At 44.9% G+C, this 23,298-nt stretch overlaps 1 long non-coding RNA gene across 1 annotated transcript in view; it reads left to right on the plus strand.

Moving 5' to 3' along the window:
* The window catches only part of LOC130274277 (uncharacterized), a 58,471-nt gene extending 48,875 nt beyond the window's left edge, over nucleotides 1-9,596 (plus strand). Inside the window, exon 4 of the long non-coding RNA XR_008844307.1 lies at nucleotides 9,410-9,596. This is a non-coding gene — a long non-coding RNA (uncharacterized LOC130274277). The remainder of the gene's footprint in view (nucleotides 1-9,409) is intronic.
* Nucleotides 9,597-23,298: the final 13,702 nt, after the last annotated feature.

Below are 23,298 nucleotides of genomic sequence, written 5' to 3' on the forward strand. Positions count from 1 at the left end.
CCTAACTTTTGCAGTGTGGTGTGGATTATAGTATATGCTCTGTGCATTTTGACTCAATATTTCTATTTTCAGTACTTTGTTCTAGCCAACTCTGTTCCTAGTCAGTCCAAAACATCAGTGAGCTGTTGTATATGGGGTATATGAACATTTACATGATTCCTGATTGCCAGAGATGGAGTTTCCTGACTTCTGGTCAGAAGGAGGAGGAGCCTGGTATCAGTGTGGGGGAGATGTGGGGGATCAGGGCTGGATAGAAAGAACCTCAAGTCCAATAAACAAAAAAATAAATTGTGTCCGGAATAACCCTTTAATATCAAAATACAGAGCGACCCACAATTTTTAATTGTATAAAATGTTGTAACCTTCTCATTCCCCTATTTTTGTATTGATCATACAGTGAAGGAAAACACTATTTGATCCCCTGATTATTTTGTAGGTTGCCCACTGACAAAGAAATGATCAGTCTATAATTTTAATGGTTTATTCAATCACTGAGAGACAGAATAACAAAAAAAAATCTGAATAAAGGAAACAGGCCAGCTCACCACAGGTAGGTCCCATCCACAGCACGGCAGGTGTATGGCAACACCAAAGTCCAATAGAAAATACAGCAGATAGGCAGCATGGATTTTCAAAATTGCAGAATCCCATTTATTAGAATAAAAGTCAGAAGACACAAGGTGTGAACATAAATGACGCGTTTCAAGCATTCCTGCCCTTAGTCATACAACAAAGTGATCTGGGGAAGATGAGAACACCTGTACCAGGTCACTTAACCCTTTACAATCTAAAAACTACCATAGGAAACACAATAGAGGAGAAAACGGAGAACAACATATAAGGAGAGGATGGTTGGAAAAATGTAAAAAAAAAAAAAAAAAAGATGAAAGAAGTTGGTGGGTTGGCGGATGAAACGGCACAATATTGGTGTTAATTTGAATAGAGTATCACTGAATATGCAGCACAAAATCACCCAGTTTAGGATGTTACATAGGGCCTATTGTACCCCCATCCAAATGAGGAAATTTGGTGTATGTGAATCGTCAAATTGCCTGAGGTGTGGAAGTAAGGATGCAGATTTTAGACATTATATGTGCTATTGTCAAGTAATATCTAATTACGGGGAGCAAGTATTGAACATTCTTAAAGATAAAATAGGAAAAAAGATTCCTCGTACTTTTGTGTTAATTATTTTAGGGGACATAGAAAATATGGGGACGATTAAGGAGTTCTTATTGTTCTATGCAAGATTAGTAATAGTGTGTAACTGGATTAAACCTGATGGACCATCTGTGGGAGAATGGCAAAGAGAAATTCAGAGTGTTAAGAGAAAAGAGCAATTATGGGCGAAAGGAAAGAAAGGAAAAGATGGATGGACTAAAGTATGGAAATACCGGCCTTCATAAACATTGACAACAGTATCCTATCCTTTTCTTTTCTTTCTTTCTTTCTTTCCTTCTTTTTCACTCTCTCTCTCCTTTCTTTATGGGTGGGGGTGGGGCTCAACCCTTTAATAAAAGGGGGAAAACATGTAAGAGATGATTCTTTCTCATGTAAATCCTTTGTAATTGGGAGTTAGGAAATATATGTCGCTTTCATGATATTGTTGTGATTTGATTTCTTCCTTTTCTAATGGGTTCTGCGGTAGGGTGGGTGGAAGTAGGGAAAAAATATAAAATGTGGAAGTGGAATGTTTTGTGAGTTTATACAGCAAAATATGTAGTGAAACATTGAAGATTGGATGTGTAACACTGATGTCTATATCTTAATCCGCATTGTTGTAATTTTTATGAAATTTGTAATAAACAAAAATAAAAAAGAGAATAACATATTGCCATTTATGCTATTATAGTAAATCAAACAATACATAAAGTAGTTCACTGAGACAAAGGCAATATATGAATGAGCTGTAGGATATATGATATACAATAGATATGGAAGCAAAAAATACAGAATATATGGGGATGAAAAATGTTCATGTAAACAAGATAATTTGAATATATGTCCAAATGGAAATGTAATAGAATGTAAAGAAAATCCATTAATAATACAGTAGAGTATCCTGTCTCTTATTGAGCCAATTAGAGACACATGTATCCAAGGTCATAATCCAGAAAATTTCATGTGCAAGTACCTTTTGTCCCCACCTCTATGTGGTAGTGGGACCTGTTCTATTCCTTGCACTTGTAAGGAAGTGGTACTGCCTGAGTGATGTTGTGCACAGTGCATAGATACTTCTGAGGTATTACGGGTATTGAAATGTGGAATGTCGGATAGGTGTTTTCTAATTTCAATGCATGAAATTGACACCTACAGACCTCTGTCCAGCAATCCCACCAACATCTTTCGCCAAGCTCTGTATGATCTCGTACAATGTGGTCTTCAAGGAGGCTTTCTGAGTGAAAGAAAGGCTGAATTTATTTAAGTGTTACATCCTACCACAGCCATCTTTCACTCATTTCCAAAGGTTCATAAACTTATTTTTCCTCCACCCATGCCAGTATCACCCATGCCTCCACCCATGCCAGCTCTTAATGAAAATCTGTCTGCATGAGTGGATAGCCTCCTCCAACCCCTCATCCCCACTATTCCAGGCTTCATCCACTAAACATTTGCTTCATGGTCTTGAGAGTATTACATGGCATGAATCTATATCCTGGATTACCGCCGACGTATCCTCTTTGTATTCAGTGATTCTACACAATAAAGCCCTAATAGCACTCAAATGGTTTTTGAATAAGTACTCATCCTACCTTGTTGATTTGCAGGAGTACATCCTTTCAGTTATTGATTATCTTCTTACACACAATTTTTTTTATGTTTGATGCGATGTACTACCTGCAGATCACCGGGGCGGCCTTGGGGGCTAAATTCTCCCCATCCTTAGCGAATATTTTTATGAGCTGGTGGGAGATGAGTTTTTTGTTTTCTGATAATAATCCATATAAAAAATGCATACTTTATATATGGTCGATATATAGATGACCTGCTTTTCATGTGGAATTCAGATGAACAAGAGATTTAGGACCTGTCAATGTATCTTAACACCAATCCGGACAACTTATCTTTTACATTGACTTCACATAAAAATACAGTAGCGTTTCTTGATTTCAACCTCAGATGTGACACACCAAGTAAGAGGGTTATATCTACTACCCATAGAAAGGAGACTGTGGTCAACTCTACACTACACGCTACCTCATGCCATCCCTTCCACGTAATAAAAAACTTACCTGTAGGAGAGGCTATTCGCGCTCGTTGCAACTGTTCCGAATCTTCGGACTTTGCACGTGAAATGGATGACATAAGTGTCCGCCTGAAAAATAGGGGGTACCCTGACTGGATGCTAAAACGAGCATCAAGAATTGTTTTCAATACAAATAGATAGAATCTTATCAAAATAGGTTGTTACGCCGATCGCTCCGGGTCCCCGCTCCTCCCCGGAGCGCTCACGGCGTTCTTCTGTTCGCAGCGCCCCGGTCAGACCCGCTGGGATGCGATTCGCGATGCGGGGCGCGCCCGCTTGCGGTGCGCATCCCGGCCCGCTTGCCGGGCTCGCTCCCCGTCTGTGCTCTCCCAGCGCGCGCGGCCCCGCTCCCTAGCCCGCGCGTGCCGGTTCTTTGCGATTCGCGATGCGGGGCGCGCCCGCTTGCGGTGCGCATCCCGGCCCGCTTGCAGGGCTCGCTCCCCGTCTGTGCTCTCCCAGCGCGCGCGGCCCCGCTCCCTAGCCCGCGCGCGTGCCGGTTCTTTGCGATTTATGCGATTTAAAGAGCCGGTGCGCCACTGATTGGCGCATGGTTTTTATTAGTGTGTTCACCTGTGCACTTCCCTATATTACCTCACTTCCCCTGCACTTCCTTGCCGGATCTTGTTGCCATTGTGCCAGTGAAAGCGTTCCTTGTGTATCCCTAGCCAGTGTTCCAGACCTCTTGCCGTTGCCCCTGACTACGATCCTTGCTGCCTGCCCTGACCTTCTGCTACGTCCGACCTTGCTCTTGTCTAATCCCTTGTACCGTGCCTATCTCAGCAGTCAGAGAGGTTGAGCCGTTGCCGGTGGATACGACCTGGTTGCTACCGCCGCTGCAAGACCATCCCGCTTTGCGGCGGGCTCTGGTGAAAACCAGTAGCAACTTAGAACCGGTCCACCGACACGGTCCACTCCATTCCCTCTCTGACACAGAGGATCCACCTCCAGCCTGCCGAATCCTGACAGTAGATCCGGCCATGGATCCAGCTGAGGTCCCGCTGCCAGTTGTCGCTGACCTTACCACGGTAGTCGCCCAACAGCGCAACAAGGCCATCAGCTGTCTCAACTGACTGTGATGCTACAGCAGCTTCTACCACAGCTTCAGCAACCATCTCCTCCGCCAGTTCCTGCACCTCCTCCGCAGCGAGTGGCCGCATCCAGCCTCCGTTTATCATTGCCGGACAAGTTTGATGGGGACTTTGCCGTGGTTTTCTCTCGCAATGTTCCCTGCATTTGGAGATGATGTCGGACCAATTTCCAACTGAAAGGTCAAAGGTGGCTTTTGTGGTCAGTCTTCTGTCTGGGAAAGCCCTGTCATGGGCCACACCGCTCTGGGACTGCAATGATCCTGTCACTGCCTCCGTACACTCTTTCTTCACGGAGATTTGAAGTGTCTTCGAGGAACCAGCCCGAGCCTCTTCTGCCGAGACTGCCCTGCTGAACCTGGTCCAGGGTAATTCTTCAGTAGGCGAGTACGCCATCCAATTCCGTACTCTCGCCTCCGAATTGTCCTGGAATAACGAGGCCCTCTACGCGACCTTCAAAAAAGGCCTATCCAGTAACATCAAAGATGTGCTGGCCGCACGAGAAATCCCTGCTAACCTGCATGAACTTATTCATTTGGCCACCCGCATTGACATGCGTTTTTCCGAAAGACGTCAGGAGCTCTGCCAGGATATGGACTTTGTTCGCACAAGGCGGTTTCTCTCCCCGGCTCCTCTCTTCTCTGGTCCACTGCAATCTGTTCCTGTGCCTTCCGCCGTGAAGGCTATGCAAGTAGACCGGTCTCGTCTGACACCTCAAGAGAGGACACGCCGCCGCAATGAGAACCTATGCCTGTACTGTGCCAGTACCGAACACTTCTTGAAGGATTGTCCTATCCGAGCTCCACGTCAGGAAAGACGCAGTCCGATTCCGCACAAAGGTGAGACAGCTCTAGGTGTGAACTCTGCTTCTCCACGTCTTACGGTGCCTGTGCGGATTTCTTCTTCTAACTTCTCCTTCTCAGCTGTGGCCTTCTTGGATTCCGGATCTGCAGGAAATTTTATTTTGGCCTCTTTCGTTAACAGGTTCAACATTCCAGTGACCAGTCTCGCCAGACCCCTCTACATCACCTCAGTTAATGGTGAAAGATTGGACTGTACTGTGCGTTACCGCACAGAACCCCTCTTAATGTGCATTGGACCCCATCACGAAAAGATTGAATTTCTGGTACTTTCTAACTGCACCTCTGAAATTCTTCTTGGACTACCTTGGCTTCAACGCCATTCCCTTACCCTTGACTGGACCACCGGGGAAATCAAGAACTGGGGTACTTCTTGCCACAAAAAATGCCTTATGTCTGCTCCCAGTCCTGCAAGTCAAAACCCTATGGCTCCTTCGATACCAGGTCTCCCCAAGGCCTATCTGGACTATGCTGATGTTTTTAGCAAAAAACAAGCAGAGACTTTGCCTCCTCACAGGCCTTATGACTGTCCTATTGATCTCCTCCCTGGTACTACTCCACCCCGGGGCAGAATCTATCCTCTGTCTGCTCCGGAAACACAAGCCATGACGGAGTACATCCAAGAAAATTTAAAAAGGGGATTTATCCGCAAGTCTTCCTCCCCTGCCGGAGCAGGGTTCTTCTTTGTCTCCAAAAAAGACGGTTCCTTACGTCCATGCATTGATTACCGCGGTCTTAATAAAATCACTATAAAAAAATGCTATCCCCTGCCTCTTATCTCGGAACTCTTTGACCGCCTACGTGGCGCCAACATCTTTACCAAATTGGATTTAAGAGGTGCATATAATCTCATCCGCATCAGGGAAGGGGACGAGTGGAAGACCGCGTTTAACACCAGAGATGGACACTTTGAATATCTGGTTATGCCCTTTGGGCTTTGCAACGCCCCTGACGTCTTCCAGGACTTTGTAAATGAAATTTTTCGTGATTTATTATATACCTGTGTTGTGGTCTACCTGGACGATATTTAGATTTTTTCTTCTAACCTAGAAGAACACCGCCGTTATGTCCGCATGGTTCTTCAGAGACTCCGGGACAATCAGTTACATGCCAAGTTGGAGAAATGTCTCTTTGAATGCCAATCTCTTCCCTTCCTAGGATATTTAGTCTCTGGCCAGGGACTCCAAATGGACCCGGGCAAACTATCAGCCGTGTTGGATTGGCCACGCCCCTCCGGACTCCGAGCTATCCAACGTTTCTTCGGGTTTGCCAATTACTACAGACAATTTATTCCACATTTTTCCACCATTGTGGCCCCAATTGTGACCCTAACCAAGAAAAACGCCAACCCTAAGTCCTGGCCTCCTCAAGCGGAAGAGGCGTTCAACCGTCTCAAAACTGCCTTTTCTTCTGCTCCCGTACTCTCCAGACCCAATCCATCTAAACCCTTCTCACTGGAGGTAGACGCCTCCTCGGTGGGAGCTGGAGCTGTACTCCTACAGAAAACCTCTTCCGGACATGGTGTTACTTGTGGTTTCTTTTCTAGGACCTTCTCTCTGGCGGAGAAAAACTACTCCATTGGTGATCGAGAACTACTGGCCATAAAACTGGCCCTCGAGGAATGGAGGCACCTGCTGGAGGGGTCCAAATACCCAGTTATTATATACGCTGATCACAAGAATCTCTCTTATCTTCAGTCTGCCCAACGGCTGAACCCTCGCCAGGCTAGGTGGTCGTTGTTCTTTGCCCGTTTTAACTTTGAGATTCATTTTCGCCCCGCTGACAAGAACATTAGGGCTGACGCCCCCTCTCGTTCCTCGGATGCCTCTGAAATGGAAGCCTCCCTGCAACACATTATTCCTCCTGACTGTCTGATCTCTGCTTCCCCAGCTTCCATCAGACAAACTCCTCCAGGAAAGACCTTCGTCCCTCCACGCCAGCGCCTCAGGATTCTCAGGTGGGGACACTCCTCACACCTCGCCGGCCATGCTGGCGTCAAAAAATCCATCCAGCTCATCTCTCGTTTTTATTGGTGGCCTACCCTGGAAGCAGATGTTGCTGATTTTGTTCGGGCTTGTACAGTCTGTTCCCGGGACAAGACTCCTCGCCAGAAGCCTGCCGGTCTCCTTCATCCTCTGCCTGTTCCTGAGCTACCATGGTCTCAGATTGCTATGGACTTTATTACAGACTTGCCTTTATCCCATGGCAACACAGTTATTTGGGTGGTCGTTGATCGTTTCTCCAAGATGGCACATTCTATTCCTCTTCCAGGTCTTCCTTCTGCGCCACAGTTGGCAAAACAATTTTTTGTGCACATTTTTTGCCTTCACGGGCTTCCTACGCATATTGTCTCGGATAGAGGCGTTCAATTTGTGTCGAAATTCTGGAGGGCCCTCTGTAATCAGCTTAAAATCAAATTAAACTTCTCGTCTTCCTATCATCCCCAATCCAATGGGCAAGTGGAGAGAGTTAATCAGGTTCTTGGTGACTATTTGCGACATTTTGTTTTCTCCCGCCAGGATGATTGGGCCGATCTCCTACCATGGGCCGAATTCTCGTACAATTTCAAAGTCTCTGAGTCCTCCGCTAAAAGGGCCGGTGCACATGGTTTTTATTAGTGGCGCACGGTTTTTATTAGTTTGTTCACCTGTGCACTTCCCTATATTACCTCACTTCCCCTGCTCTTCCTTTCCGGATCTTGTTGCCATTGTGCCAGTAAAAGCGTTCCTTGGGTATCCCTAGCCAGTGTTCCAGACCTCTTGCCGTTGCCCCTGGCTACGATCCTTGCTGCCTGCCCTGACCTTCTGCTACGTCCGACCTTGCTCTTGTCTAATCCCTTGTACCGCGCCTATCTCAGCAGTCAGAGAGGTTGAGCCGTTGCCGGTGGATACGACCTGGTTGCTACCGCCACTGCAAGACCATCCCGCTTTGCGGCGGGCTCTGGTGAAAACCAGTAGCAACTTAGAACCGGTCCACCGACACGGTCCACGCCATTCCCTCTCTGACACAGAGGATCCACCTCCAGCCTGCCGAATCCTGACATAAGTCCATCTAGACGCACGTCACAGTCTACTTCCTCCAAACCCATCATGTTTTCTACCCAATACAGTGCACACTTCGATGACATCTGTAAAACTGTACACAGATTTATGCCACTTATCCTTACGGATCCCGTATTTTCAGGGGCCTGACAGGTGGATATAAGTGCATAGCGAGACGAGCACCTACACTGGGACAACTACTTTCACCCATCCTTTTCTACATGTTCCTACGTGGTTGAGGCATAAGGGTACATTTAAATGTGGACATTACATTTGCACTTGTTGCTCAGTCTGGTAATACCATTACATCGTACTCTACAGGTAAATCACATAACATCAAGAAATATATCAACTGCAACTCATGTCATTTGCCTTATTTCATGCATTGATTGTCAACTACAATATGTCGGGTGTACCACTACTCCACTTAAGGTTAGAATTAGAAAACACCTATCCGACATTCCACATTTCAATACCCGTAATACCTCAGCAGTATCTATGTACAACATCACTCAGGCCATACAGCGTCCTTACAAGTACAAGGAATAGAACAGGTCACACTTCCACATAGAGGTGGGGACTTCAGACAAAAGGTACTTGCACGTGAAATTTTCTGGATTATGACACGTGTCCCTAATGAGGTCAATAAGAGACAGGATACTCTACTGTATTATTAATGGATTTTCTTTACATTCTATTACGTGTCTCCATTTGGGCATATATTCAGATTATCTTGTTTACATCCTCATGCACATTTTTCATCCCCCATATATTCAGTATTTTTTGCTTCCATATCTATTGTATATCATATATCTTAGGCCCCTTTCACACTATAAAAACACTTCCGTTGTGAACGCCCGTTAGGAAATCGGCAGTTATACGGCCGGTACAAAATCACTAACGGCCGTTAGAAAATGCCTTTATAGTCTATGGGATTTTTCTAATAATCGAATAATCGTTTTAACCTGTTATTGCCCGTTATTAATAACGGACGTTATTTTGTGACAGGCGAATGAACAGGAGAAATAGTGCCTGCACTAATTCTCCCGTTACTATCGCCCGTCACAAAATAACGGCCGATACCTCACAGATTATTAAAACTCCACGAGGTGAGATCTTGCATGGAGCCCCCGACCGAGGAAGATTGACAGCTATTTTATGTTTTATTCCATTTAGGAATGGCATCAACTGTTGTAAACTTCTCATCAAGATGGTCCTTGGACAGCATCCCTGTAGCAGCCCCAGCAGAGAAGCAATAGACCGCTTTATAAACATTGGTCTCCTGCTTATGTACATCTGGCGGCACTGATCACTGATCGTCAAGAGGAGGTCAAGCCCACTGAGACCTTGCACCTGAGCCTGCCGGCCAGGTAAGGGACACAACAGAGGGTCAGAGGGAGGAGGAAAGGGGAAATAATATGGCACAGGGGGTTAATGGAGGGAGGAATGAAGCGGCATCAGTAAGATCAAGAGGGGGAACAAAATGGCACAGGGGAATGAAATGGTACTAAGGGGGTGATTAAATGCCACAGAGGGGTGTTCAAGGGGGGTTAAAAGTGCACAGGGGGGGGGGTAGCAGCGTGCGTTGTAGGAAGCACATCCTGATACGCGCAACTGGCGATATGGCATGAGGTGTCCAGGGAGCCCAGGCCTTGAGCTGTGTACAGGGCCCCAACATTTCAGATGGCAGCTCTGGGCAAAAGTACAAAATTAAATTATTCTTTCCTTCATTGTATCTGGTAATATATTACACAAAGCAGTTTTGGAAATGATATAGCTGTGGTTTATACTTGCAGAATGTCACTTATTAGTTTCAGGCAGTAACATTATAACGTATCACGAGTATCACGCAGTCAATCAGTTACCGCTGTTGTGTAATAAAAAGATTATCCAAAAAGTACCAGATTTACAGATTAGCAGATCAACAGATCTTCTGTTTGCTTTGTCTTATGTAAGATTCATTAAATGGATCTATATAAATACAGCACAATCTCTGGATAAATAAAATGTTGTTTAACCTAGGAAACGTTGTGTTTTCATTCCTTTGTAAAAAAAAATTTCAACGGCGTACCCCTTTAACCTGTCTAGTAGTTTGCTATAATGTGTCATTCAGTCTTTTACAGAGCTTCACAACAGATCATGGCATGTTCACACGAGGGAATTTCCATGCAAAATTGTGCATTTTAATTCCACATGGAGATTCCGCTGCAGCCCATTGATTGAGTTATCTGCATGGCTATTCTTTCTGTAAACTCCGAATGGAAATGCATAACCGTCTATGAGACAACACAATCCCTAGCTCTGCTGTCAGGGGCAATGTACGCACAAAGATTTTCCATGCAGACATTGCCCGTGTGAACATAGCCTTAGAGTATGTTCACACTGAGGAATTGGTGCAGAATTGAAGAGGAATAATTTCGGTCAGGAAAATGTTGAATTTGCCATTTTCTCCATTCTGTGGAATTGGTGCAGAATCTCTGTGCAAAAATGAAGAGAACTAGAGGAGGAGGAAATACTGTGTGAGGGGAAATTCTTCTTTTTAAAATTCTGTGCAAGAAAAAAACATTGACTTCAATGGGTTTTTAAACACGGATTCTGTCTAAAGAATGAATATGTTCAATTCAGGGGGGGGAGATTTAACAAAAACTGTGCAGAGGAAGAGTGGTGCAGTTGCCCATGGCAACAAATCAGATTGCTTCTTTCACTTTAAAAGAGACCTGTGAAAAATGAAAAGAGCAATCTGATTGGTTGCTAGGGGCAACTGCACCACTCTTCCTCTACACAGGTTTTAATAAATCTCCCCCAGCATCTGTATTCCGTTAGCAGAAATTCATCAGTGTGAGCAGGGCAGTGGAATGTCATTAAAGTCAATGAAACTTTTATTTAAAGTGTACCTGTTAACAAAAACTTTTGACATAATGTAGATAATACCATTAGATGTATATTTGTAATATACATTGATTAAAAAATTTGTATATTTTTGGGTTAAAAAATGCTGTGTGTCTCTGTAAGGCGACCATATACAGGAAGTGAGGGCAGGACAAGCAGGGCTCTGTGCAGGCTCCTGGCTTGTCAATCATCGTGATGTATGAGCCTGGAGCATGTCACAGAGCCTCACTGCACTGAGCCCTGCTTGTCCTCCGTGTACAGAGCCCGGCTTGTCCTCAGTGTACAGAGTCCTGCTTGTCCTCAGTGTACAGAGCCCGGCTTGTCCTCAGTGCACAGAGCCCGGCTTGTCCTCGGTGCACAGAGCCCGGCTTGTCCTCGGTGCACAGAGCCCTGCTTGTCCTCGGTGTACAGAGCCTTGCTTGTCCTCGGTGCACAGAGCCCTGCTTGTCCTCGGTGCACAGAGCCCTGCTTGTCCTCGGTGCACAGAGCCCTGCTTGTCCTCGGTGCACAGAGCCCTGCTTGTCCTCGGTGCACAGAGCCCTGCTTGTCCTCTGTGTACAGAGCCCTGCTTGTCCTCTGTGTACAGAGCCCTGCTTGTCCTCTGTGTACAGAGCCCTGCTTGTCCTCTGTGTACAGAGCCCTGCTTGTCCTCTGTGTACAGAGCCCTGTTTGTGGTCAGTGTACAGAGCCCAGCTTGTCCGCAGTATACAGATCCCTGCTTGTCCTCAGTGTACAGAGCCCTGCTTGTCCTCAGTGCACAGAGCCCTGCTTGTCCTCAGTGCACAGAGCCCTGCTTGTCCTCAGTGTACAGAGCCCTGCTTTTCCTCAGTGTACAGAGCCCTGCTTGTCCTCAGTGTACAGAGCCCTGCTTGTCCTCAGTGTACAGAGCCCTGCATGTCCTCAGTGTACAGGGCCCTGCATGTCCTCAGTGTACAGGGCCCTGCTTGTCCTCTGTGTACAGAGCCCTGCTTGTCCACCCACACTTCATGTATTTGGACTCCTCGTAGAGACACACACACAATAGCTGTAGGGACCAAAATATACACATTTTCCCCCCGAAACTGTAGACCTCCAGATGTTGCAAAACTGCAACTCCAAGCATGCTAGGAGTTGGAGTTTTGCAATGGATGGAGGGCCACAGTTTGAAGACCACTGAGTCGTGGCATGCAGTGGACATGGGGGGGGGGGGACTGATGCAACCCCATTCTGCAGTGGAACTAAAAATTAAAAAAATAAAGCAACTCTGCAAATAATGTCTACAAATAGAAGCTGTTTTTACAGCTTCTTAATAGGACATAGTCTCAAGGTTTGCTCTCCTCCATTTGCACACTCTTCCTCTATCTGTAAGTTAACAAAAAAGCAGGTGGAGGTCTTTCCTTGATGTTGGTTGTTGTCTCCCCCCCCCTCCCTTTCCCCCTTTATTTACACTTCGTAGAACCGGTTCTGAAAGTTTATTGGTTCTGAGTGTTCCATACATTGATGCTTTGATTGAGTGTATTGTATAGCATTGTTTGTCTGTACTATGCCTTAACCTATCGGGGTTTGTTTCCCCGACTTTTGCAACTTGTGTGAAACTCTTTGTTGTCAAAACTTATTGAAAATGTAATAAAAATTTACAGTTTAAAAAAAAAGCAGATGTAGAGGCAAAACACACACATTTGTACTTTCTAACTATGGGAATATGACATGAGTGAACTGGGGTAGAGTGTGAACCCTTATACAAGGCAGGGGTAGTTGTGGTGCAGTACATAACAAACAGTACAAGGTCTTTCTCACTTTAGAAGCAACAAGCTTGTGGTTTCCATATTTACATTTCTAACACAGTTAGACTGTTCTTGTTCAAGAGGCACTCAAAGCTTGGCAAATTCAGAGCACAGTCTTAGTTACACAACTTGTAGAACGGGCTGTTTTGGCTACGCCTGTTGGCACAAAATCCCTTTCGGTCACAGTATCAGACTTAGAAGTATCTCAGTATTTGTAGGGATCTCTTCTCAACCCTCTAGTCTAACTCTTTCCTGTATTGTTAGGTAGGGAACAGTGAAGACCTGAGCTTGCCCCAAACCACTGTCCCTACCAATTTGGATGTTCTGCCCTAATTGGTGGCCCCACAACTGGGCAATGGTCCCTACTCTCGCTAAGTGCATGGGGCATCAGGGAGGTCAAACGGGCCAGGCCAGCAACACACAGACGCATTAGGAACCAAATTGGCATACAAGGGGTTAACCAGGGACAAGCTCTAAAGTTAAAACCTAGAGGGGAACGTAGTACAAAATCAAAACCAGAAACAGAGTCAGTGCATGCAAGGGTCAAACAAGGAGGTAGTACAGAATCAGAGAAAGGTCAGGGAACAGGCAAAGTCAGGCAGGTGAGAACTGATCAGGAATACAGGGAATAACGTAGTGGTCAGGAATGCCACTCAGCACTGGTATGGCTCATAATCCAGCCCTGTCCATAAGGCTTAAAGCTGCTATAGGACTATTACACAATAGACCCGCATCTACTAATGTAGGTATACATTGGGTTAATAGGATGAATCTAGAAAGAAAGTCAAGCTGTCTTTAAAGGAGATCTGCAGCTCTAGACACTTATCCCCTAAATGTCTGATTGCGGGAGGTCTGGATGCTGGGACCCCTTCGATCACCTGTACGGGGCCCTGGCTCTGCCGTGGATCTCCCGTGCAGGAGGCCTGTCGGCCGCAGCATGACGCCGCGGCCCACACGCCCCCTCCATGTATCTCTATGGGAGAGGCGGAGATGCAGCGTGTGTGCAACCCCGCCTTTCCCATAGAGCTGTATGGAGGGGGGCGACAACACGCGCATTAGCCAAGCAGAGCCACGGCAATGCCAGGTCCCCGTACGGCAGATCGCGGGGGTCACAGTGGTTGGACCCCCCGCAATCAGACACTTATCCCCTATCCGCAGGATAAGTGTCTAAGACTGCAGTACCCCTTTAAATGGCATCATAGCCTAAAAAGGATTCCCGTACTGAAATGCAGGCATCCACATGAATTTATGGTAAGATATTAGACCTTTTACTCCACCTTTTACTAGAACCCATAAACCTCTTTAATGCTCTTATAATAAAAACTGTGTTTAATCTGTCAGCAATAACCTAAACATTTGTGAAGCAGATGGCAAAGCTTCACTATTCGCTCAGACTCAATGTAAATGTGACATTATGTAAAACTTGCAGAAAATGCAAAAATTTAACATACACTCCAAATAGTAAATCCAAAAGAGATATTTATTTTATTATTACGATGTTGAACATACATCTGGCAATGTAAAAGGGTAGTCACATTGCTATGCGGGCAGGCTGAAAGTTATAGTTTTGCAACAGCTGGAGACACACTGTTTGGAGAAAACATATCTACAGTGTCTGTCTGTTTATCTATCAATCTGTGTTCTCCAAACAGCGTGTCTCCAGCTGTTGCAAAACTGTTCAGGCATGCTCAGAGTTGTAGGTTTGCAACAGCTGGAGACTGATCTATCTATCTCATATCTATCTATCCAGGGGCGGACTGACTGCCTGGTCCGATTCGGAAATCGTCCGAGGGCCCAGCCCCAGCTGACAGCGCTGCCTTCTCCGGTATGTGCAATACACGCACATACAGGAAAAGGCATCCCCTCTGTCTGAGCCGCATCTGCAGCTTACACATAGGAGACGTTATCTCCGACCCCGCAGTACAGGCGCCGATGACGTCACTCATCGGCGCCTGTACTGCTGCTAAGGAGATCGCTGCATGGGACATCAGGTGAGCATAATTTTTTTTTATTTTTTAACTCTGCATATACCTATGGGGAAGAGGGGGGTGGGTAACTCTGCCTATATTTATGAGGAAATGGGGAGGGGAAGGGGGGGTAACTCTGCCTGTACCTATGGGGAAAGGGGGGGTAACTCTGCCTATACCTATGGGGAAGGGGGGGGGGTAACTCTGCCTATCCCAAAGGGTAAGAGGGGGGGGGACTCTGCCTACACCTATGGGGAACGGGGGTAACTCTGTCTATACCTATGGGGAAAGGGAGAGGACTCTGCCTTTAGCTATGGGGTAAAGGGGGTTTAACTCTGCCTATACATATGGGGAATGGGGGGGGGTTAACTCTGCCTATACCTACGGGGAAAGGGGGGGACTCTGCTGCCTATACCTAAGTAGAAAGGGGGTTAACTCTGTTTCTATACCTATTGGGAAGGGGGATTAACTCTGCTGCCTATACCTATGGGGAAGGGGGATTAAGTCTGCTGCCTATACCTATGGGGAAGGGTGGGGGGCTAACTCTGCTGCCTATACCTTTGGGGAAGGGGGTTAACGCTGCTGCCTATACCTACAGGGAAGGGGGGGGGGGGGTTAACCCTACTGTCTATACCTACAGGGAAGGTGTTGTTAACTCTGCTGCCTAACCTACGGGGAAGGGGGGGGCTACCTAACTTTATACCTAGATGCCTAACTACTTACCTACATAGCAGGCTAACTACCTACATACCCAGCTACCTAACTATGTACATACCTGGCCTTCATACATGGCTGCCTAACTGCCTAGCTAGCCCCCTACCTACCTGGCTTGTCACCTACCTACATGTCTGGCTTCCTGATCTACCTACCTAGTTACCTATTTACTTGGCTACCTACCTACTTGCCTTTTTACTGTACAGGACACCAAGGAGGGCATTATTACAGTTTGTGGGCCTATAGAGGGAAAGATTGTGTAGAGGAGGGGAGGGCACTGGAAAATGCAGAGTCTGACATGTTTGTCCTGCAGATGTTAAGAGATCCACATGGTGGTCTTATCAGGACAGAGAAGAAAAGGAAAGAGGATGCCACTGATCAGAAAAGACGTAATTGTGAGTCCCAAAATGTAACTGTTATCACTTATATGGTATACACATCATGTGTACAGATGTTATCTACCACCATATGGTATCGTCCTGTATATAATCACTTATATGGTATACACCTCCTGTGTACAGCTGATATTTACCACCATATGGTCCTGTATATAATCACTTATACAGATCCTTTATTCTATACTGGTCTGTTTATAGTAGTTTTATTCAGTACAGTATGGTGGTATTATCCAGTTATTGTGTGGTGATATATATTTACTCCTTGTATACCAGTATTATTGGTCATGGAAATTTACCTACGTTTAAGTGTTTCTTACATATATAAATTTTAGTTTATTGTGTGTGGGATTTGGGTGGAATAGGGGCATGGCAGAAGATTGACGAGCTCCAGAGACTAGCAGGGGCCCTTGCCTTCTTTTGGTCCAGGGGCCCTGAGTGTTGTCAGTCAGGCCCTGTATCTATCTATCTATCTATCTATCGATCGATTATCTATCTCTCTCATATCTATCTATCTATCTATCTATCGATTATCTATCTATCAATCTCATATCTATCTATCTATTATCTATCTATCTGGCACAATAGATAAATCCTCAGCACTCCAATCCGTGAAAAAGTGAAAAATGTATTCCATCAAACAAGTGAATGTCACAGCGACGTTTCAACCAGTTCTCCTGGTCTTTCTCCAGCTCCATCTATCTCATATCTATCTACAGTATCTATCTATCTATCTATCTATCTATCTATCTGTGGTCACTCGGGTGTGAAGGTGATTTATAAATCATTGGTACGGCCTTACCTGGAATATGCTGTTCAGTTTTGGGCACCTGTCCATAAAAGGGACACTGCGGAGTTGGAAAGGGTGCAGAGACGCGCGACTAAACTAATATGGGGAATGGAACATCTTAGCTATGAGGAGCGATTAAAGGAGTTACAATTGTTTAGTCTTGAGAAGAGACGTTTAAGGGGGGATATGATAAACGTATATAAGTATATTAATGGCCCATACAAAAAATATGGAGAAAAACTGTTCCAGGTTAAACCCCCCCAAAGGACGAGGGGGCACTCCCTCCGTCTGGAGAAGAAAAAGTTTAGTCTCAAGGGGCGACACGCCTTCTTTACCATGAGAACTGTGAACTTATGGAACAGTCTACCTCAGGAACTGGTCACAGCAGGAACAATTAACAGCTTTAAAACAGGATTAGATACATTCCTGGAACAAAATAAGATTAATGCTTATGAAGAAATATAAAATCTCATCCCTTCCCCAATATCGCGCCACACCCCAACCCCTTAATTCCCTGGTTGAACTTGATGGACATATGTCTTTTTTCGACCGTACTAACTATGTAACTATGTAACTATGTAACTATGTATGGGGCAGATGTTATAGCCCAGGGGCAGATGTTATTAACCCCTAAATGTTCGTGATGCCAGGGTGTGGTTTTCCCGGTAATCACCCGAACGATAGTACCGCTATCCCTAGGTTAGGCAGGGCAATAATAGTCCAAGACCAGGTTAGGGTTAACGGTAGCTTTGCTGAGATAGACAGATGGTAATAGTCTTTACAGCTAGGCCAGGATCCCAGAGAGGTGGCCAGTAACACGGAAGGACCTCGCAGCTGGGACTTGTAATGACTTTGACAGACTTTAGAACAGCCAGGCTGACTATAATAGACTTGACTATAGACTTGACTGTAGATAGTGACAGCAGACATAGTCGACTTGACTTACTGACAAGTGGCTGCAGGTTAGGCTTGAGGCCTCCAGGTATGCTGGACACTAGCTCTGAGACGTCTGGTCTTTACTGTGCCTCAGCAGAAAGAGAGAGATTGTAATGGCTCCCCCTCTTATAAAGCCAGAAGCCCATAGGTCAAGCTGCAGGTCACCTGGTTAGCTAGTGCTCTCTGGAAACAAACACATCAGGTAAGCATATTATCATGTGACTAACTCAAAGGTCCTTAAAGGTCCTTTATACATAACACACATAACATTATACAGAAAATATATTACTACGGGGGAGACACTGCAGGAGAGCCCCTAGGACACAGAGGGAGTAAACCTGACAGGGCCTAAGTACTGTACGGTACTTTATCCCGTACTGGGACATCACATATCTATTTCTCTCATATCTATGTATCTATCTATCTCATATCTATCTATCTATCTATCTATCTATCTATCAACACTTCTCTTAGTTCACGAGAGAACAGATGGATCCCCTGATGGGCTTTAAATATCGCCAAGACATGTCTCCGCATTTTGCTGTGATTTGAAAGAAATTGTGGCAATAAAGTGCTGGCTCTGTTCACATCACAGTGAATTTGCTTTTTTTTTTTTGTTTGTTTGTTTTTTTTTGCCACCCTGAAGGTCAAAAATTGATAAAATAGGTAATATTTGCATGTAAATATAAGTAGGGCCCCCACTTTTACTATATTTTTACCTATATATCTATCCACTCATACTCTTATTTTTTTATGTCTCTTTAAAGGGGCACTCAGTTAAACAGATTTGTAAATATCTTAATCCTTCCAGTACTTATCAGCTGCTGTATGCTCCACAGGAAGTTCATTTCTGTCTGACCACAGTGCTCTCTGTTGACACCTCTGTATGTTTTAGGAACTGTCCAGAGTAGTAGCAAATCCCCATAGCAAACCTATCCTGCTCCAGACAGTTCCTAAACTGGACAGAGGTGTCAGCAGAGAGCACTGTGATCAGACAGACAGGAAATTCAAACAGAAAAGAACTTCCTGTGGAGCATATAGGAGCTGTTAAGTACTGGAAGGATTAAGATTTTTAAATAGAAGTCATTTACAAATGTAACTTTCTGCCACCAGTTGATTAAAAAATAATAATCTTTTCCAGGGGAGTACCCCTTTAAGATTTTTTAATAGAAGCAATTTAATACAAATCTGTACAGCTTTCTGGAGTCAGTTGATTTGATAAAAACTGTTTTCCACTGGAGTACCCCTTTAAGGCAGCCGGGTGTTTGTGTACATTGCTAAATTAAGCTTACCCGTATAGCCTCTTCAGAGCCGGCACACAAAATAGGTTAAATATCCGCCACTTACCAATTGACAAGAAGAAGAATATGACAGTCATTACTATGGTCACGGTGGTAGGAAATGAATTCAAAGAAAAGCTGATTCTGAGCTTTGGTTTTCAGAGGTGGCTGCTGCCTGTACCCAGAGCCGAGAACATAGAACAGCGTTGGAGACGATAAATAAAATGGCCAAAGCAGCTGACAATGAATAGTCCCGGTCTGCAGGATGTCTTATTGTTGTTCTGGGTTTATTTTGGACGCAGATTACATTACTAGGAAGCAAAACTCATTACTGCGCACTGTTTTCGCTCATTGCCCTACAATACATTTGATACAGGGGGAGAGAGATTTATTATTAACCCTTCATATTACACAAGTGACGACAATGTATCCATTAATAAACACCATTGCTATCAGTTGTTATTTTATTATGGTTTTTCTGGTGTTTATTATAACATTGCCATGATCACTACTAGTGGACCCTGAGGGTTTTTACGTTATATATAGCCATGAAAAACCCCATTGACATCCAAGATCTTTAGGCCCATGTGAGCGTATTAGTAGGCATCCGTAAGGCGGATCCGAAATATCAGGAGGTCATCAGAATTGTGTCTGTATTTCTGTATAGGACATATGGATGGGCTGTCTTCTAAACAGGAAATGTATCAATATTTAAAACAAATGAATGCAATACAGAAGAAATAGTGACACAATAGGGATCAACTATTTGAATCCTTACCCATGGACTTCAATGGACGTTTTTAGTCTATAAAGCAGACTAATGTAGCACATGCTGCACTTGTTTATACACCCATGTAAACAGCTTCATGGAATAGCATTAGCTAACACTATCTTGTTTTATCACATAACTTTATATATTAGACGTTGTGGTTCCTATCTGATTCCTTAACAAGTCTTGGCATTCACAGTCCATTAACTTTACCCTAGGGGGCTTAATTTACACTGTTTGGCTTCCGCCAGGACCTCTATTTTAAAAAATATACCCCCAGGAGAAGTTGTGTATTTATTTCCAATTGAACATAGTGCTCCCTTCTGCCATCTCTGTTTCTGTCAGGAACTGTCCAGAGCATCAAAGCTTTGCTCTTGGGGTTTTCTCCTGCACTGAATGTTCTGTGCAGTTCCAAATAAAATAAAGACTTGTAAACACAGAGTGAAGTTTTACATGTTTTAAGCAGATGACTGAATAGTTGGTCACTGTCTGTTTAACAGATGCTTTTACAGCCTTTTGTGTGCTTGATGAAAGTGTAATTAATGTTACTAGTTTAATGCATTTGGTCTCCACTGTGAAGGTCTACACAGGTTGGCTTACTGTAGTGCAAATACTTGTACTTTTACTCATAGGTTTGGGCACAATACCCTATGAACAGGGCATACACTGAAGACCTTCTGTCACGGGTTCAGCCACAAAGCCCTCTTTTTTGAGTGCCATACCTTCACAGTGTGGACTGGAGACAACCTCTTGGGCAAAATACTCCAAACTCCGCAAAGTGCCATGATCACTGCACACGCACCCCGGATCTGTCTCAGGTGGGATGGAATATGGAACTAAAATGGGACTTGTGTCTTGCTTGTAGCAGGATTTGACTTATACAGGTTACAGGACACTAAAGAGTCCTAGAGGGTACACTCAACTAGGTGTTCTCTCTCTCTCTAACTTCTGAATAGAAGGCTGGCTGGGGAGCAGGTCATGTGACCAATGAATCACTTATCTGTTATAATATGTAAATGTTTTACTCACATTATACCTTAGTATTTGCTGTTATGACAACTTAATGCAAAAAAAACAGTCATGCAGGTAAACTGACAGTACCCCATACACAGATTTAGGCAGTTAGCAGGGGGTTTTATCAGCCACATGACTTCATATATGTAGTAGTAGGGACACAGGTCCCGGAACACTGCACATGACCATGGTCAACCATAGGATCCATAGAAATCACGTATAAGGATATTAGATCATTTCTAACTGCAAGAGCTGTTTTTTGCATTATTCCATCAACTTTTATCAAACAAAAATAAAGCAAATAACATTATATCTGAATGTCCACCTTACTTATCAAGAAGTATAAGGACAAGATTTGCTATTTGTAAATGAACCTTTCTCAGGTGTTTGCAGAAACCTGTCCATCCAGGTGGTGGTCGCCAGCTGCGCTGCCATGAACTGTGTTGAACAATAGTCTACTGCGAATTACAGTAGTTTCATAATGCAGTTTGTCGTTATATTGCCTCTATAGGTAAGTCATGATGAAGCAATGGGGCAGATTTACTAACACTGACTAATATTCAAAGCGTTATTGCCATTTATAAAAATTTTTGACATGGCATGCAGACATGTCAAAAGTTTAAATCCTTCAGAGTTTCAGTACTGAGGCCTACTTTACTCATTGGATATAGCTGGGTGAAGCGTATAGTAGTGTTCATCTCTCCCTGGCTTGGTGCTTAGTCCATCTGAATGCAGGAAACAAGCTCTTGATAAATCTATTGATAAATCCATTGGGATCACACACTGGTGGGGGTTTACTTAAAGGGGTTCTCCGGTGCTTAGACATCTTATCCCCTATCCAAAGTATAGGGGATAAGATGCCTGATCGCGGGAGTCCCACCGCTGGGGACTCCCGGTATCTTGCATGCTGCACCCCGTTAGTGTAATCAGTCCCCAGAGTGTATTCGCTCCGGGTCTGATTACCGACAACCACAGGGCCGGCGGTGTGTGATGTCACGCCTCCGCCCCCGTGTGACGTCCCACTCAGCCCCTCAATGCAAGCCTATGGGAGGGGGCGTGACAGCTATCACGCCCCTTCCCGTAGGCTTGCATTGAGGGGCGGAGTGTGACGTCACACGGGGGCGGAGGTGTTACGTCACACGCCGTCGGCCCTGTGGTCATCGGTAATCAGACCCGGAGCGAACACGCTCCAGGGACTGATTACAAACGGGGTGCCGCTTGCAAGATCCCGGGGGTCCCCAGCGGCGGGACTCCTGCGATCAGGCATCTTATCCCCTATCCTTTGGATAGGGGATGAGATGTCTAAGCACCGGAGAACCCCTTTAAAAGGGGTACTCCACTGCTCCAGGGTCCGGGACATTTAGTTCGGAATGCTGGGTACAGGCTGCGGGGGTCGTGACGTCACACCATGCCCCCTCAATGCAAGTCTATGGGTGGGGGCGTGACATACGTCACGCCCCTTCCCATAGACTTGCATTGAGGGGGTGTGACGTCACGATGGGCGTGGCCATGACGTCATGACCCCCGCACCCAGCGTTCTGAACTAAATGTTCTGGATGCTGGGGCAGTGGAGTATTCCTTTAAGACCTCTGTGTGAATTGCTTGTCTTAGTAACTTCCTTCCATATTATGTAGGTTTTGTCATGCACTACTCTGCTGCTACATGTTCTTCCAATAGGGCAACTGGATATTGAATTGGATTTCGGTGGGAAACTGACTGGGCCAATAAAGGATTTAGATCAATGTATTGTGTCCATGACCCACTTTTTGCTGGCATAATGCTGACTAATCTCCTGAGGATAAACATCTCTTTATCCATTAGACTTCATGTACACAGTACAGTATTGTGGCAGCTCATTCTATATGTTTATCTATCCATTACTTTTCTGTTACAATCAATCTTACTGTTTTTGTGATACACACTTTTTGGAGGACTTGAAAGGGTATTCCAACCTAAAACACGTCCCCAATACACAGGTCCATCAATGCTTCACTGAGCAGCAAAGCTAAAAAGAATATGATAAGCGCCCCATAGCATAATACCGCCAATGTATTAGTGTCGTTTAGTGCTTACCAAGGATGACTGTGCGACCCAAGCACGACATTGGATAGAGTGTAGAATGGTATCCAAGGACTTTCTGTTGCCTTCCCATGAACTACAATGCACAGAAAATGAACTTGTTCCTACCAAGAATAATGGGATGAATACAGAAGCTGAAAAAGCTTACATGACCGGATCAGGTAAGAAACATGTTTTGCGGTAAAACTACAACCACTTCCTCACTGCTCACTGAGCAGCAAGGCACATAGGGGGAGATTTATCAAAACCTGTCCAGAGGAAAAGTTGCTGAGTTGCCCATAGCAACCAATCAGAACGCTTCTTTCATTTTTGAAAAATGAAAGAAGCAATCTGATTGGTTGCTATGGGCAATGTGGTGTCCCAGTACCGTATTACATACCGTATTACGTACCTAGTGTAGAGGTCCCCAAAGTCAGAGTAACCACGTTCAGGTAGGGTTTCTCAGGTGGGACAGCCCCTAGTCGCCTCT

This window comes from Hyla sarda, chromosome 5 (assembly GCF_029499605.1).
Source record: "Hyla sarda isolate aHylSar1 chromosome 5, aHylSar1.hap1, whole genome shotgun sequence".
In the NCBI taxonomy this organism is placed as follows: domain Eukaryota; kingdom Metazoa; phylum Chordata; class Amphibia; order Anura; family Hylidae; genus Hyla; species Hyla sarda.